Below are 18842 nucleotides of genomic sequence, written 5' to 3'. Positions count from 1 at the left end.
GATGTAAAATATTATAGGAGTACTCCCATTTCGGGAGCTCTTTTATCAATAAATCTTTGTTTTGTTATACTTGAGTGTTCTTACAAAATAGAGTCATGAAACCTGTAAGTGACAGAGTGTCAGGTCGACGATGGTCAACAGTACCACAGGCATGAGGCCAACAGGGAAAGCAACCACACAGACCAATGATTGACACAGGCTGGCTTGAATAGTTTCTACCATTTGCAATAGTGGCACTATTGCAAATTTTGCTCTGAGATTTCACTAATCTTACAGACAAACCCAGATGAATTTGAAAAAGCAAAAAATGTTCTACTACTTTTAGAACACAAAACTGATGGAATTGTGCAAAAATTCCTAAGAAACAATAATTGGAATGAAGAAATGCATGGTTCAGATCTCCTTTAAAGTTAAGGAAAGTAGAAACATAGATAGAGTTTGGATTAGTAAGATTCATGATAAGGGACTTTATAGACTTTTTCTCTCTAATTTTTGTAAGTAATACTCCATTGTATTACTTCTGGAATAAATTTGTAATACTACATTGGTATATCCTTGCAAGCAAATTCATCATTCCGGATGAACTCTGGGAAAACGCTCCCAAAGAAATTAGTGCCACTATTGCAAATGGTGAAACCATAAAAATTAATAAAGTTTGTAGAAACATTAATCTCGAACTTTCAGGAGAACATTTCAACGTTCCCACTATTTACCAACAAAATTCAGGAATTGATATCATAATTGGAAACAACTTCTGTCAAGTTTATGGACCATTCATACAATGGATAGATAGAATCGCCTTTCATCTTAATAATGATATGGTAATTATAAAAAAGGTTACAGAAGCCTATAGCAAAGGAAAACCAGGTTTTCTTGAAACTCAAGAAAAAGGTTCTAAAGAAAAACAAATTCCAGGTACTAATATAACCCATGAAGGGATTAATAAAGAAAAGATTATTTCTATTCAAACTACCAGGTTCAAACAGATTGAAGATCTTCTTGAAAAAGTTTGTTCTGAAAATCCTATTGATCCAAATAAAACCAAAGGATGGATGAAAGCTTCAATTAAGCTTATTAATCCCAAGACGGTTATTAGAGAAAAACCTATGGTTTACTCTTTACAAGATAGAGAAGAATTTTCCAAACAAATCAAGGAATTACTTGATATGAGACTAATTATAGAATCAAAATCCCCTCATATGTCTCCTGCCTTTCTTGTCAATAAAGAAGCAGAGAAAAGAAGAGGAAAGAAGCAAGAATGTCTTTATTACAAGGGCAAGAGTCAATCTTTTCAGATAACTCTTTAGTAATGTCTGCAATAATTTTTGCAGATGCTACTTCTAACTGTGTAGTGGTTACGTATTTAATGGCCGTTAAGTCAAAGTTTATAATCAGCCTTGTTTAAGCCCAAAGGGTAGTACTTTCCATTGAAAGAGTCCATCAGGACATGTGAAGGCAGTGAGAAGCTGTGATTCTTCATCAAGTAGAACTTGCCAGAAACCTGACTTGCAGTCGAAGCTTGAATAAATGTTTTTTCCTCGTAGAAGAGTCAAGAGTTCGTGCATATTGGGAAGATTATGTTGCCATCGTATTAGCCGGCCTAATTTGTTATCTCCTGCAATCTTCGTTCGGAGGAAATAAGTAAAATTTTTATTATCTGTACGAACCAGGAAATTTACTGGTGTTAAATATACAGAGAATTTTGTAATAACTCTTTTTACAGCGAGTAATTCTTTTTCATTGCTATGGTAGTTTTTCTCAGCTGCTTTGAAACTGCCAGAGGTGTACCTGCAAATTTGTTCAATTGGAACGTCAAACCTTTGGTCTCTGTGGGCTTCTTTGACTTTTTGAATTTTTGGTCGAAGAAGTGGTTGGTTAGTCTTGCTTGTATCGTCTTGATAAGTGGCAAGGCTTAATCTTGCAGATGTTTCATTTCCACTTTTCAGAGAGGAGGAGATCTAAAATATTGATCAAAAAGTTTGGGTTCTTTTTGATACAATTCTTCGCATTCTTCAGTTTCTAAAGATAAAAGCTGAATAAGTTTGGATCATCGCAATAACGAGTACTCCTATAATATTTTACATCTCTCCCTTCTAAGGGAGATTTTTACATCAAATTTTGAAACCCATACAAACCCCTACAAAAAAACTTTATGTAATCTACATAAGGAAAGTAGGACAGGCATGAGGGGATTAGAGAAAAACCTATGGTTTACTCTTTACATTAAATACCAGGTAATAAACTATTGTGGACAGCCAACACTGTTTGGTAATTCTTATAATTCATATAATGTCTAAAATACCTATAATACCAACACTGTTTGGTAAAGAAAAGAATACCATTGTGGACAGCCAAGAAGATCTTCGTCAAGCCTCATTGTCGAAAATATGCCATTACCTTGATTTTAAGATTCATCTATTCAAAGCTTTGTAATTGACAACCATGCGCTTCTTTCCTCTTCTTTTCTCTGCTTCTTTATTGACAAGAAAGGCAGGAGACATATGAGGGGATTTTGATTCTATAATTAGTCTCATATCAAGTAATTCCTTGATTTGTTTGGAAAATTCTTCTCTATCTTGTAAAGAGTAAACCATAGGTTTTTCTCTAATAACCGTCTTGGGATTAATAAGCTTAATTGAAGCTTTCATCCATCACGAGTGAGGCAGTCTGCCAGTACGTTTTTGTTTCCTGCGAGATGTTCAACAGCGAAAGTATATCGTGAGAACCACTCTTGCCATCGTATTAGCCGGCCTAATTTGTTATCTCCTGCAATCTTCGTTCGGAGGAAATAAGTAAAATTTTTATTATCTGTACGAACCAGGAAATTTACTGGTGTTAAATATACAGAGAATTTTGTAATAACTCTTTTTACAGCGAGTAATTCTTTTTCATTGCTATGGTAGTTTTTCTCAGCTGCTTTGAAACTGCCAGATGTGTACCTGCAAATTTGTTCTTCGTTTTTGGGGTTTTTAGCTTTTAAAACACCTCCCCAAAATTCATCAGAAGCATCAGTTTCAATAATTAAACTGTCTTCAATGTTTGGAAGATAAAGTTTTGGAAAATTGATTAAAACTTTCTTTATCTTTTTGATGTAGTCTGTATCAGCATTTGACCAATTCCAGATGACATCTTTTTTTAATTTTACCTGTAAAGGTTTTCTCATGGCTGCAAGTTTTTCAATATATGTTTCAGCATAAGTTAAAACACCAAGAAATCTTTGCAGTTGTTTTTTGTCTTCTAAAACATTTGGAAAGTCATGTAAATGTTCAAGAATATGCTTTTGAGGACAATGAGTACCTTCATTTATTTCTAAACCCAAAAAATTGATTTTTGTTTTGAAAAGATGAGCTTTCTTTTTTGAAAGTATTATTCCATATTTTAAAATAGTTCTGAGAACCTGTGTGACATGAACATAGTGTTCTTGTTCATTTTTGCTGAAGATCATGATGTCATCAACGTATACAGTGCAGAAACCTTCAAGGCCTCGAAGAGCGTTCTGCATGTGTCTTTGAAAAATACTAGGAGCTTGTTTAAGCCCAAAGGGTAGTACTTTCCATTGAAAGAGTCCATCAGGACATGTGAAGGCAGTGAGAAGCTGCGATTCTTCATCAAGTAGAACTTGCCAGAAACCTGACTTGCAGTCGAAGCTTGAATAAATGTTTTTTCCTCGTAGAAGAGTCAAGAGTTCGTGCATATTGGGAAGATTATGTGAGTCTCCAATAGTTGCATCATTGATTGCTTTGTAATTGACAACCATGCGCTTCTTTCCTCTTCTTTTCTCTGCTTCTTTATTGACAAGAAAGGCAGGAGACATATGAGGGGATTTTGATTCTATAATTAGTCTCATATCAAGTAATTCCTTGATTTGTTTGGAAAATTCTTCTCTATCTTGTAAAGAGTAAACCATAGGTTTTTCTCTAATAACCGTCTTGGGATTAATAAGCTTAATTGAAGCTTTCATCCATCCTTTGGTTTTATTTGGATCAATAGGATTTTCAGAACAAACTTTTTCAAGAAGATCTTCAATCTGTTTGAACCTGGTAGTTTGAATAGAAATAATCTTTTCTTTATTAATCCCTTCATGGGTTATATTAGTACCTGGAATTTGTTTTTCTTTAGAACCTTTTTCTTGAGTTTCAAGAAAACCTGGTTTTCCTTTGCTATAGGCTTCTGTAACCTTTTTTATAATTACCATATCATTATTAAGATGAAAGGCGATTCTATCTATCCATTGTATGAATGGTCCATAAACTTGACAGAAGTTGTTTCCAATTATGATATCAATTCCTGAATTTTGTTGGTAAATAGTGGGAACGTTGAAATGTTCTCCTGAAAGTTCGAGATTAATGTTTCTACAAACTTTATTAATTTTTATGGTTTCACCATTTGCAATAGTGGCACTAATTTCTTTGGGAGCGTTTTCCCAGAGTTCATCCGGAATGATGAATTTGCTTGCAAGACATAAAGATGCACCTGTGTCTACAAAACAATGTACTCTAAATTTTTTATATCCTTTAAAGTTAAGGAAAGTAGAAACATAGATAGAGTTTGGATTAGTAAGATTCATGATAAGGGAATCATCAATCTTCTGGAGGTTTACGCAAAAATGGTTAATCTCCTCCTCTCTGAAAAGTGGGGTTTGTATGGGACTAGTCTGAGTCATCCGTTGTTGATTCGTATTCATCAGTGTCTGATGAAGATTCTGTCTCAACATGATATATAAAAACATGTTGTGTACCATCATACTCTTCTTCAAGAGCTTCAAATCCCCCATTGTTAGCGGTTTGTAAAACCTTGACTTTGTCTGGGTATTTTTTTCTATTTGGACATTCATTGGCGTAGTGTCCTTCTTCATTGCAGATCCAACACCTACATTTTTTCTTTCCTTGCGGACAGGAAGTATTCTTCTTAGGTGTTTCTTTTGAAGGTTTTTTGAAGTATTTTCCTGGTGAAAATTTTCTTTTTTTCTTTTTCCAAAAAGATTTGAATTTCTTTTTGTTTTTATACTTTTTCTTATTATAATTTTTCTTTCCAATATCAAAGTTTTTGAAATCAGAGAGAATGCTACAACAATCTTTGCTTATTGTTTTAAGTTTTTGTTGTTTATATCTGTCTTGACAGATTCTATCAATTTCTTCTTTTGCAATTTTTGTTGCATAAGAAAGACTGGTTTGCTGGATTTCTCCAGTAACTTCTTTTTTCCATCTGTCTGTACAGGTTTCTCCAATAATTGGAATTTTCATGAGGTAAGCAGATATCCATTGCGCATATTCACTTCTTTGTGGAATATCATACAGATATGATTCATACATACATGTGTATTTGTCGAGAAGACTAATATCATGTAATTGGAGTTTTGTCATTGAAACTCTTGCTATGTCAACTTTCTTATTAATGGTGAAGTCTTTATTAGAAATATAATCAAGACCTAAGAAAGTAGTGTATATGACATTTATGATATTATCAAAAAGATCTGAACCATGCATTTCTTCATTCCAATTATTGTTTCTTAGGAATTTTTGCACAATTCCATCAGTTTTGTGTTCTAAAAGTAGTAGAACATTTTTTGCTTTTTCAAATTCATCTGGGTTTGTCTGTAAGATTAGTGAAATCTCAGTAACCCATTTTTCTACAACTCTTTCTCTGAGTTTTAGATCTTGGATACAATCAATATTGAGTACATTGATCGTATTGGATCCTTGACCACTATTTGGAATACCATTGTGGACAGGCATTTTGAACTCATATTTCTTTTTATTGCTTCTTCTAGCGGCTGTATAAGAAGATTCTGCTTCATCATCTTCCATATCTGAATATTCGAACTTTACAGTTTTTGTATTAGTCTTAAAGTTATCTTCTTGTTCTGATTCAGTATCAGGTTCATCTATTTTAGTCATTCTAAAATATTGATCAAAAAGTTTGGGTTCTTTTTGATACAATTCTTCGCATTCTTCAGTTTCTAAAGATAAAAGCTGAATAAGTTTTTGGTCAGCCTTATCATAATCTTCATATTGAAGGTTAAAGAAATATTTCTCAAGTTTCTCAGAGATTGTTTCTTTCATTTTTGCTCTTTTTTGAAAATATCAATCTTCTGGGAGTCTTTTGAGCTTCCTAAGTCAGGGTTTCCAATACTTGGATTGGGAGGTGAGTATTTCTTAAGACCTGAATATTCTTTAGTGGTTTACATACAAGCTTTTATTAGACTATGTAACTTATTTCCTTCTAAACATACAAGCTTTTATTAGACTATGTAAGTTATTGAATAAATGGTCTAAGAGTTTCTCCTAGAGCTTTTTTGTTTCTAGCTATATTTAAAACCCAAGAGTTTTCTTGAGGATTTATGTCGCAGAATTGTTTATCTTTGACATGGCCTATTTCTGAAAAGACATCATCAAGTTCGATGTACTCGTCTTTCTTGTAGTCTATGCTATGGTGACTATTGGTCAGGGCATATCCTATGAGATAGGTTATGGTGAATGGTTTATCACCTGGGTTCATAAGGTCACTTCTTTCAAAGTGATGTATAAAAGATAAAGTTTTATCTATATTTGCAGATTTCAAATCTAGAGCAAATTTTGGATAGACTGAAAACATAAATTTTTGGTATGCAAGGTTTCCCCTAGCAGCACCTAAGATGCAGTCCTGTCTGTCAGTAATTCTGTTGTCAATTAAGGCCATTTTTATGGGAGAATTTATTCCTGCTTGGAATTGGGATTTTATCAAAATTTTTACAGCTCCGATATGGACCATTCTTACTTTTGATCTAATCTCAACTGGAATACTTTTTAAGTTATTGATAGTCTACATACAAAATATAACGAATTTTGTATGTTTAATTACAAGGCTTTCAGAACTCATATTTCTTTTAACACTTTTTAAGTCTACAAAAAAAACCCGTTGTTGATTCGTATTCATCAGTGTCTGATGAAGATTCTGTCTCAACATGATATATAAAAACATGTTGTGTACCATCATACTCTTCTTCAAGAGCTTCAAATCCCCCATTGTTAGCGGTTTGTAAAACCTTGACTTTGTCTGGGTATTTTTTTCTATTTGGACATTCATTGGCGTAGTGTCCTTCTTCATTGCAGATCCAACACCTACATTTTTTCTTTCCTTGCGGACAGGAAGTATTCTTCTTAGGTGTTTCTTTTGAAGGTTTTTTGAAGTATTTTCCTGGTGAAAATTTTCTTCTTTTCTTTTTCCAAAAAGATTTGAATTTCTTTTTGTTTTTATACTTTTTCTTATTATAATTTTTCTTTCCAATATCAAAGTTTTTGAAATCAGAGAGAATGCTACAACAATCTTTGCTTATTGTTTTAAGTTTTTGTTGTTTATATCTGTCTTGACAGATTCTATCAATTTCTTCTTTTGCAATTTTTGTTGCATAAGAAAGACTGGTTTGCTGGATTTCTCCAGTAACTTCTTTTTTCCATCTGTCTGTACAGGTTTCTCCAATAATTGGAATTTTCATGAGGTAAGCAGATATCCATTGCGCATATTCACTTCTTTGTGGAATATCATACAGATATGATTCATACATACATGTGTATTTGTCGAGAAGACTAATATCATGTAATTGGAGTTTTGTCATTGAAACTCTTGCTATGTCAACTTTCTTATTAATGGTGAAGTCTTTATTAAAAATATAATCAAGACCTAAGAAAGTAGTGTATATGACATTTATGATATTATCAAAAAGATCTGAACCATGCATTTCTTCATTCCAATTATTGTTTCTTAGGAATTTTTGCACAATTCCATCAGTTTTGTGTTCTAAAAGTAGTAGAACATTTTTTGCTTTTTCAAATTCATCTGGGTTTGTCTGTAAGATTAGTGAAATCTCAGTAACCCATTTTTCTACAACTCTTTCTCTGAGTTTTAGATCTTGGATACAATCAATATTGAGTACATTGATCGTATTGGATCCTTGACCACTATTTGGAATACCATTGTGGACAGGCATTTTGAACTCATATTTCTTTTTATTGCTTCTTCTAGCGGCTGTATAAGAAGATTCTGCTTCATCATCTTCCATATCTGAATATTCGAACTTTACAGTTTTTGTATTAGTCTTAAAGTTATCTTCTTGTTCTGATTCAGTATCAGGTTCATCTATTTTAGTCATTCTAAAATATTGATCAAAAAGTTTGGGTTCTTTTTGATACAATTCTTCGCATTCTTCAGTTTCTAAAGATAAAAGCTGAATAAGTTTTTGGTCAGCCTTATCATAATCTTCATATTGAAGGTTAAAGAAATATTTCTCAAGTTTCTCAGAGATTGTTTCTTTCATTTTTGCTCTTTTTTGAAAATATCAATCTTCTGGGAGTCTTTTGAGCTTCCTAAGTCAGGGTTTCCAATACTTGGATTGGGAGGTGAGTATTTCTTAAGACCTGAATATTTTCCAGTTTTGGTTTTTTGTTCTATGATGGGAATATTCTTGATGTGTTCAAGAATGTCTTTATTACAAGGGCAAGAGTCAATCTTTTCAGATAACTCTTTAGTAATGTCTGCAATAATTTTTGCAGATGCTACTTCTAACTGTGTAGTGGTTACGTATTTAATGGCCGTTAAGTCAAAGTTTATAATCAGCCCATCTATTTTTTCATTAAGGAGGTTGATTGATCTATTTAGCTCGGGTATCGAGGTCATCCTATCAGTTGTTTTAACTGCTCTTGTATATTAGTGATCTTAAGGTTGTTTTCTTTAAGAGTGCCTTCAATATTTGCCTTTTTGGCGACTTCTTCAACAAAATGGTTGTTTTTTAAAGAGTTTTCTAAAAGAATAGAATGTTTGTCAATAGACTGGGTTAGCTTGATAGTTAGTTTATTTTGTCTTTCAATAACTTCGAAGAATTTTTCAAAATTATTTTTATCAAGATTATTTTTAACCAAAATGGCTAAATCGTTTTTAAATTGGTTAAAAGGTATTTTATTTTTAGAAATATCTTTAGAAATATCTTTTGAAATACCAAGGTAATGGCATATTTTCGAAGTTTTTAAGAGACATCTTGCAATGATCTGGTTGAGATTATTGCAATGATTTACAATTGTTTGAATACCAGCTTTTCCAGAAGTAGAGAAAACGTATTCTTTCTTTTCAGTATTGTCGTCAAGGGTTTTGATTTTTACTGTTTTACCTTTTTTATAAAAATGAGGAAAATCTATTTTATTACTCATTTATTACCTCAGAGATTTGTTTGATATTCTGACGTAGACTATCAATTTTTAAAGACATGTTTCTTATTAAGTTACTATCTTTTCTTTCTGAGCTTTCTCCTATATGGAGTGAATCCATAGAAATTCTTGGTCTAAGAGTTTCTCCTAGAGCTTTTTTGTTTCTAGCTATATTTAAAACCCAAGAGTTTTCTTGAGGATTTATGTCGCAGAATTGTTTATCTTTGACATGGCCTATTTCTGAAAAGACATCATCAAGTTCGATGTACTCGTCTTTCTTGTAGTCTATGCTATGGTGACTATTGGTCAGGGCATATCCTATGAGATAGGTTATGGTGAATGGTTTATCACCTGGGTTCATAAGGTCACTTCTTTCAAAGTGATGTATAAAAGATAAAGTTTTATCTATATTTGCAGATTTCAAATCTAGAGCAAATTTTGGATAGACTGAAAACATAAATTTTTGGTATGCAAGGTTTCCCCTAGCAGCACCTAAGATGCAGTCCTGTCTGTCAGTAATTCTGTTGTCAATTAAGGCCATTTTTATGGGAGAATTTATTCCTGCTTGGAATTGGGATTTTATCAAAATTTTTACAGCTCCGATATGGACCATTCTTACTTTTGATCTAATCTCAACTGGAATACTTTTTAAGTTATTGTTTATTTGTTCTTTAGTCAAAAGGGGTAGAAAGACAGCTCCTATTGTGTCTTTTATGTCTACAGACATTTCTTTAGTACTAACAAAGTAGAAAATTTCATTTTTCCTTTTAAGCGGATTTAAAATACTAAGTTTAGAAGGAACATTTTTGAAAATGTTTTCTTTCTTTATTTTTAAATCTGTTTTCTTGACCCGAGAGAGAAGATCTTGTTTTATTAAGAGGTTTGCATGAAAGCCGTCTTCATCCTCAACATAAGTTAGGATTTGTTTTTCTTCTGAATCATTTTCTTCAGAATTGTTGAAAATTTCTTTATTCATGTTTAAGAAATGTTAACAAGTTAAAATCCTTTTTCTGAGTTCTGAAACTGAGTTTAAAGCTTTATCAAGGTGTTCTTGATGCATTTTTTGCCTATGAAGGAGGTACTTACGTATATTAACCATGGTTGGTATATATTCGTGAGTATGTTTATTTTGTGCTTGTAGAATTCTGAAATTTATATGCACTAAATCTTTTTTATTACTTAAAAGTATATCTTTATGTTGAGAAATCTCATTCTCTGTATTACGAATTTCTTCAAATAATTCACTGTAAAGTGTTTTATTATAATGTAGTACCATTTTTTAACAAGGCTCTGATACCAGTGTTGGTGTGCGGAATTTGTTTATTATATTTTGTATGTTTAGAAGGAAATAGATGCAAAAAATTGTAAAGAGAAAACTCATTAATCAATAAGTGTTTTGTAGTAGGAGTATTACTTACATAGATAGAAACTATTCAAGCCAGCCTGTGTCAATCATTGGTCTGTGTGGTTGCTTTCCCTGTTGGCCTCATGCCTGTGGTACTGTTGACCATCGTCGACCTGACACTCTGTCACTTACAGGTTTCATGACTCTATTTTGTAAGAACACTCAAGTATAACAAAACAAAGATTTATTGATAAAAGAGCTCCCGAAATGGGAGTACTCCTATAATATTTTACATCTCTCCCTTCTAAGGGAGATTTTTACTCACAAGACATTGAACTGAAAATTTACAAGATAGAGAGTGTTTTTGTTGCACTCGTTATTGCGATGATCCTTTTCTACAAAACATAACTCTCAATTTATAGATATATTGAGAGGGTCTGATCCTTGCCTATATCACATTTATGTAAAGTTTAGGATTGTTTAAACTTATTTTAAACGACATTACTTTTGTAACATGGAAGATGGTTCTAAGAATTGTAATAGTTCATAATTTAAAGGCAGTAATATCAATTAATTGATGTGTAAATGGGTTAATTGGAGTTGTATTTTTTTTTAATTTTATTTTATAACGGGTTAAAAATATAAAACGAAATTAGGAATGATAATGGGGCGGGGTATGCTATCCCCGAAATCAGAATTTGAAAAAACTGGAAAAACTTGACATGGAAAAAATTAAACAATGAACAAGGAAATATTGAAAAGCTAAACATAGCATCAAGTACCAAATTACTAATATTCTAGCACAGACAAATTTAGAAAAACCAAGTGTATAACTATTATTGTAGATCAAACAAATTTGGAAAAACTAAATCCATAACAATATTAACGAGTAACTCGTCGTTCTAAAAAAACTCCATAACAATATTAGAATAATTCTATAATACAAACACCAAATCAAACAAGATCGTCCAGATTGTTGTTCCACCTTCTCTAACAGGGGCGGTTCTATACGGTGTTACATAGTAGCACCGGCAACCTTTGACTTCCGTGTATGCAGTGCATAAATTTTTGATATTTTTTTTTCTATTATCGTGCCATTACTTAAATTTTTCGTGCCACCCTTACTATGAAATCCTATGTCCATCCTTGTTCTCTCACAACATGTTTGGTTCACAAATTTCAAAGTAATTTGGAGGATTAAGAGTGTGAATTTTAAAAAATGCATTTGGTTTACAAAATCAATGAAGTTTGAATTCTTTAAAATCCATTAAATTTGAATTATCATTTTTTTGGGCTAAGAGCAAAGTTTCTTTTTGATGTGATATATTTATTAAAAAGACTAAAAATGTATTCTTACATCCTCTTTATTTTAGTTATATTTCATTAAATTACAACAAATTATTATCATCTCTCTTAAATAACCATCCTTCCCAAACCCACCTAACCACCCCTAACCATAACCTCACAACCAAGCCCAGACCCACGACACTCTTACCCATACCAACCCTCACCACATCCTACCCATGTCTAAGGCATGTTCTATTATCATAATATGTACCAATTGTACAACTTGACAACTAGTTCAATAACTCGTAAAGTTAGCCTTACCATTCTTGTATTGTTTTATAAACATAACCCTTTTTATAATACTCAATTAATAATGTCATGGATTATAACGTTTTACGTTATACAACATTTCTAATACCAACTTCAAACTCAATACCAATATTTAATTAGATTGTTAATCTATACTATGACATATTAATTATTCCATATTAACAAACTACAAAATTTGTACTTTTCATGTTATGCATCAAGTACTTATATCATTTATAAATTCATGATATCTATTTAATTAATCGCTAATTAATTTAATGATAGACTATACACGATCAATAAATGATTATCTATGACCAATTTCATAATTTGTCCAATCCCTGAAAATCAAGGTTCTTAAAGATATCCATATCACTTGAATTAAAAATTATACAAAGAAAGAGTATAATTTTCTTCAATTAGTTGCAAAGGCTCCTTGATTTATGCTTGAAGATCATCTACACACTATGACATTGAAAACCTATAAACATAAGATTTGGAGAAAATTTTAGATGAATTAATGAAAACTTGATTAGTAATCGAATTGACTTGGTGGTCAATCAGATTCTAATTGGTTCGTCCACATATCCAAACGTAGAGGAGAGTCTTAGCTACATGGTGTCAAAATTTGGTGTCAAATGTCCTTCCCCCACTCTCACACATGCCGATTTAGTGACTGGGGTCAGCCATGCGCTACTGACTTGGCCACTTGACTCAATCGTGTAATAATCTGGACTTTTCTCTTTGTTCGATTATGATTTTCTTGCAACTTTAAACCTTCGTATCTTCCTTATATGACATCTGTTTGACCCAATTTGTTTTCGTTGTTTTCAAAATTAAAATGGTTATCCGTTGACATATTACACTTTTAATTTAAACATCAGGAAATCGTACTTTTTAGGCTCCAAAGTAGTTTCTTATGCCTTTTTGAACTTTTCCAAAATATTATAAATTCTTTATTTTGTTTCCTGGACTCTTCTCATTCATCGTAAATCACTTAATAATCATTAAAAGTGTTTTCGAGTCTTAAACATTGCATAAATCATCCTAGAATGGTTGTTAAACTCGTTTTTATTCCTATATATGGTTTGTATCGAATCAGTTTACAACCAACTTCCAATGTACATAATATATATATATATATATATATATATATATATATATATATATATATATATAATCCATTTGGATTGACTCTTTTTTACTACTTGTTCTATTTTATATTATCTATATCTATATAATTAATATAACTGATAAACTCTTACCTCCTTCTCATAGCCTGAAACACGGGTTCTTAACAATACTCTTTCTAGCACTTCGTGAAATTTCACAAGTGTGTTGATTTTTTTTTTCTAACTTCAAACATACATAACTTTCTCATCTAAATTCTGGTTTTGGTGAATCTTGTATCCATGGAAAGCTAACCATGAGCTATACAATTTCTTATTACTAATGATTGTATGAATATTTTCTAATTTTGTGTTATTATCCCATGAACATAGTTGTTCATCCATTTGTAATGTCCCAAAAATTACAGAGAGATTTTTCATTTATAAAATTGATCAACCAATTAAAATCTTTATCTCAAAAACCATTGAGTGACATTTGTTTGATTGAAACCATACATTATTAGAGTTAAATTTACAAAATCGCGGAAATGGATATCTTTGATGCGTGTCTATAGTCCCGCAGAGCTCTTCTCACGAATAACCTGTAAAACATTTAATCCACAACTGTAAGCATAAAGCTTAGTGAGTTCCCCAGTATACCATATATTCCACCATACATACAATGCATCCACATAAAATCCTCGGCTCTAACGCCGAGCAACCAAATATCTTATCCACATACATATATTGTTAAATATGACTTGAGCATGTGGAGCATTCACATGTAGCATTTGAGTTCAACGGAGCACTTGAGATTCATGGAGCATGTGACAAAGGAATGGATCATTTGAGAAGGGAATACAACCAAGTGACATGATATGTGTGACATCCCCATTTTTCACGGTCAGAAAATACCATTTTGTTTATGCTTATTTTAAAAATAGAGTATTATTTATACTGCGGAATTTGCCCCATAAAAGTATTTCCGAAGAAATGTTTTTCATTGATTTACTAAAACTTGGGATGTCATAAACGATACAAGAAACATAAGCATAAACATGATTATTATTGGCCTTACAACATCTAATGGCCTACATTTCGTTTAATCTCTCATCAAATCCATATCTTTCTTGGGTTGTAGGGTTACTACATGAGGTTTATTCAGGATTTCTCCAATATTGTTGTTCCTCTTACTCGGTTGATGAAGAAGAGTGATGATTTTCATTGGGGGACTGAGCAGCAGGTGACATTTGAGATTCTAAGGCAGAAACTTCGTGAATCCCTGACATTGACCCTTCCTGAGGGCGTTAAGGATTTTATGGTATATTGTGACACTTTAATCATTGGATTGGGGGAGGTGCTCATGCAACAGGGTAGGGTTATTGCTTATGCTTCCAGACAGTTGAAGCCTTACGAGGCTAAGTATCTCACACACGATTTAGAGTTGGGGGGGGGGGAGTGATGTTTGCCCACAAGATTTGTCACTCGCCATAGGGTTTCGGTCTCTATCATCTCAGACCGTGATGTTCGGTTTACCTCCTGATTCTGGCATAAGTTCCACAAGGAACTGGGCACACGGCTGCACTTCAGTACAACCTATCATCCATAGACGGACGGCCAGAGTGAGCGGACTACACAGAATCTTGAGGACATGTTGAGATCATGTGTTATTGACTTCGGTGGGAGCTGGGACTCCTACCTACCCTTGCAGAGTTCTCCTACAACAACAGCTTTCACTCCAGCCTTGGTGCTCCACCATATGAGCTGTTGTATGGGTGGAGATGCCTCACCCCAGTCTGTTGGGGTGAGGTGGGTCATGGGGTGATGGGTCGGACTGAGGTAGTCCTGCAGACTACCGATATGATTCAGCAGATTAGACAGCGGCTGCAGACCGCACAGAGTCGACAGAAGAGCTACGCCGACCAACGCCGATCTGAGTTGGAGTTTCAGGTTGGTGACATGGTACTCCTGAAGGTATCACCCTGGAAGGGTGTGATCCGCTTCAGGAAGAGGGGGAAATTGGGTCCCCGATACATTGGACCGTTCAGGATCATTGCCAGGGTTGGCAAGATGGCATATAGACTAGAGCTACCGGAGGAGCTTAGTCAGATCCAAAACACCTTCCATGTGTCCCAGTTGCGGAAGTGCATTCTGGACGAGGAGGCGGTGGTGTCATTAGATGATATTCAGGTCGATGATCGCCTGAACTACGTAGAGAGACCAGTGGCCATTCTGGAAAGGAAGGTGAAGGTTCTGCAGAACAAGGAAGTGCCTTTGGTAAAGGTACAATGGGAGCACCGAAGGGGATCTGAGTGGACTTGGGAGCCGGAGGCTGAGACGCGAGAGCATTATCCAGAGTTGTTCACCGCAGCAGACTTCGAGGACGAAGTCTAGTTCAATTGGGGGAGAATTGTAACACCCCGACTCTCAGGTAGAAACTTTCAGTCTTATATTTCCAATTCTAAAATTCGACTCGACGAGTTGGATGCCCCGACTCGGCGAGTAGGCATGGTTCTGGTCGCGGGTTTTAAGTGACCAACTCGGCGAGTCGGAGGACGGACTCGGCGAATTGGAGCTGGAATGAGAAACCCTAATCCCCGAGGTTTTGCACCCTATTTAAAGGATCTTTTGCCCCCTTAGCCTCCCCTTACAGCCCCTTGTGAGTCTAGAAACCCTAAATCACCGTTTTTCTCTCTTTGTGTGTGATATTAAGCCTTGTGGTGAATTGTGGAAGGAAGATCTTGAAGTACTCAAGCTTGGAACAAGAAGAAGGCTATATATCCGAGTTCTTTGTCATCTTAGCACCGTTTTTGAGGTAACAACTTGTTACCTTGACCTTCTTCTATCTAGATCTATGCATGTATGAGATTAGGGCCACTTTGGCAATGTTGATATATTATTTTGGGTATTAGGTGTGATCTGAAGTTGCAACTTCAGATCTAGGCTTATCTTGGTCTGTAAGATCATAAAGTTTCAGCCTTTAGGGAGTTAATACCTTCTCAATCCCTTAGAACCTTTCTTTAGCTTGATTTGGGCCATTATCACCTTGCATGTACGTAAAGTTTACAACTCTACGTAAGAAGTATGCCTTAAGATCTTATATCTGCATTATGGAGCTTTAAAGTGGCTTAAAAATCGTATGGATGGAGAAAGGAATGAAGGGACTTGACGAGTTGCATGGCCAACTCGGCGAGTCCGATGAAGATTGTCGTGCAAGGATTTCTGCATGGACTTAGCGAGTCAGCTAGGGTTTTCCCGACATTTGGACATGCATGAACTCGACCAGTTGTAGGGAAACTCGACGAGTCAAACGAGGATTTCACGACTTCTCGAGTTTAGGAAGGACTCGATGAGTCGGTGAACTGCACTCGACGAGTCGGGTCAACATGGACTGTTGACCTTGACCGTTGACCTTGACTTTGACCAAGGATTTATTAGTTGACTTCTGGGGTATTTTGGTAAATTGGAAATTTATGGAAATTATTTTATGGTAAATATAGGTGGTGGAGTTCGTGGCCGTGGTTCGAGAGTTTGAGCTTATCACTTCGACTCGTCAGTTGAGAGGTGAGTTATCCTCACTATATCAACAGGGTCTAAGGCACCAATGCCGACACTTATCGGATTTGTATCTGGGTTTATTGCATGATATGCTTATTGATTTACATCCTGGTAGTTAGGATGGTGATATGCTTAGTGACCTGGTTAGGTCGGTATCCTGGTATATAGGATGATGCTATGTTAGTGACCGGTTAGGTCTGTATCCTGGTTATAGGATGTTTCTATGATTGATGATCTGTTAGATCAGTTTGACTGTTATATATGCTAGCGTATGATATTATGTGCACATGTTTGTTTGATTGGGGTTGAGTTGAGGCGGACCTGCTTTGTGCTGAAGGCCAACATACCCAGGGCGGTTCGGATAGACTACAGGCCCAGGAGGGCATGTCAGTCAGACCGAAGGCCCGACGAGCGGTCCGGATAGGTTGTAGGCCCTGCGAGGCGGTCCAGATAGGCTGAAGGCCTGTGAGGAGGTCCAGTCAGGCTGAAGGCTCATCATGCATGTTGTTTGCTTATATGTTTATATGATATGGTTATATCTATATGACGTTGGTATTTTGGGGGTAACTCACTAAGAATTCGAGCTTACATTTATCGATTATTGTTGCAGGTACTTCAGACGATCGCGGGAAGGCGAAGGCGAGATCGTACCGCTCCTCACACTTTATGATTTTATGATTTGATTCTGGGATACTCTGACTATATACTATTTTGAAAACAAGTTTTGTAATAATCATGGGTTTTGAAATGTTTTAAAAAGTTTAAATTTGACATGATTTTTATGGAAGTTAGATTGAGATATGTTATGGACCAGCCGAATCTGAATATGAGGCAACGTACCTTACTATATCAACAGGGTCTACGGCACCAAGGCCGACCCTTTATGATTTGCATCCTGGTTTTAGGATGGTTGCTATGTTATTGATCTGTTAGATTTCATCCCGGTTCTAGGATGGTTGCTATGCTAGAATCTGTTAGATTGATATCCTGGTTATATGTAACGTCCCAATATTTACAAAGAACTTTTCATTTTTAATTAATAAAACACATTTGCATAATCCATGAAATCCCAACATAATTGTTTTCAGATCGGTATTCATTACAACTTATTTAATTCATCAGAGTGTCCCCAAAAACATATCAGTAAAAGAGAGATAGAGTGCACGCCGCGCCATCACGCCTTGCCCTTGCCCTTGGGCTCAGATGTGCCTGAAACAAATCAACAAACTGTAAGTGACATGCTTAGTGAGTCCCCCAGAGCATACCACACACAATACACATACACATATCCTATTATCTAATTAAAGCTACACACACATCACCCAAGCCATGCATACATAAAACCTGTAAGAATGCCAAGGGCTACCCCACATGTTCTTTACCTAGGACTGCCATGGGCTACCCCACATGGTCTTATATCCAATGTCATGGGCTCCCCGACATGGTCTTTACCTAAGAATGTCATGGGCTACCCCATATGGTCTTATATCCAATGCCACGGGCTCCCCCCGGGGTCTTTCATGCAAAACACACAAACACATATCATAACGGATCACATTCCATATCAAATCACATAATGAATATCACATATAACCTAATCACATAATGGGCCGGTCTTGGTGCCTTAGACCCATTGGTATGGGGAGAAGACTCACCTCTCACTGGCTGAACCGACAACTGTAGTCAGATATATCCCACGCTGCTCCTCCCAAACTGCCTATAATCAATGAGTAATCAACTCAGCATAATCCCATAAATACCCCCAGGGTCAACCCCGGTCAAAGTCAAGGTCTATAGTCAAGGTCAACAGTCCATATTGACCTTGACTCGACGAGTACAATCAGTCACTCGTCGGGTTCCCTGCTTCACTCACCGACTCGCCGAGTCACCCGCGGGACTCGTCGAGTTCCTTGGTGTTCACGGCCGTAAACCACCAACCGTACACCCCTGACCGTGAACCCTTGGCCGTAAACCCTTGGCCATGAACCCTCTCGACTCGCCGAGTCACCAGAGGGACTCGACGAGTTATCACGTAATCGGTTCTTTCCAGTGGTTTTA

Source organism: Lactuca virosa, chromosome 1 (genome assembly GCF_052849685.1).
Source record: "Lactuca virosa cultivar CGN04683 chromosome 1, Lactuca_virosa_CGN04683_v6, whole genome shotgun sequence".
NCBI classification, from domain to species: Eukaryota; Viridiplantae; Streptophyta; class Magnoliopsida; order Asterales; family Asteraceae; genus Lactuca; species Lactuca virosa.
Note: the sequence above shows the minus strand (reverse complement) of the source record.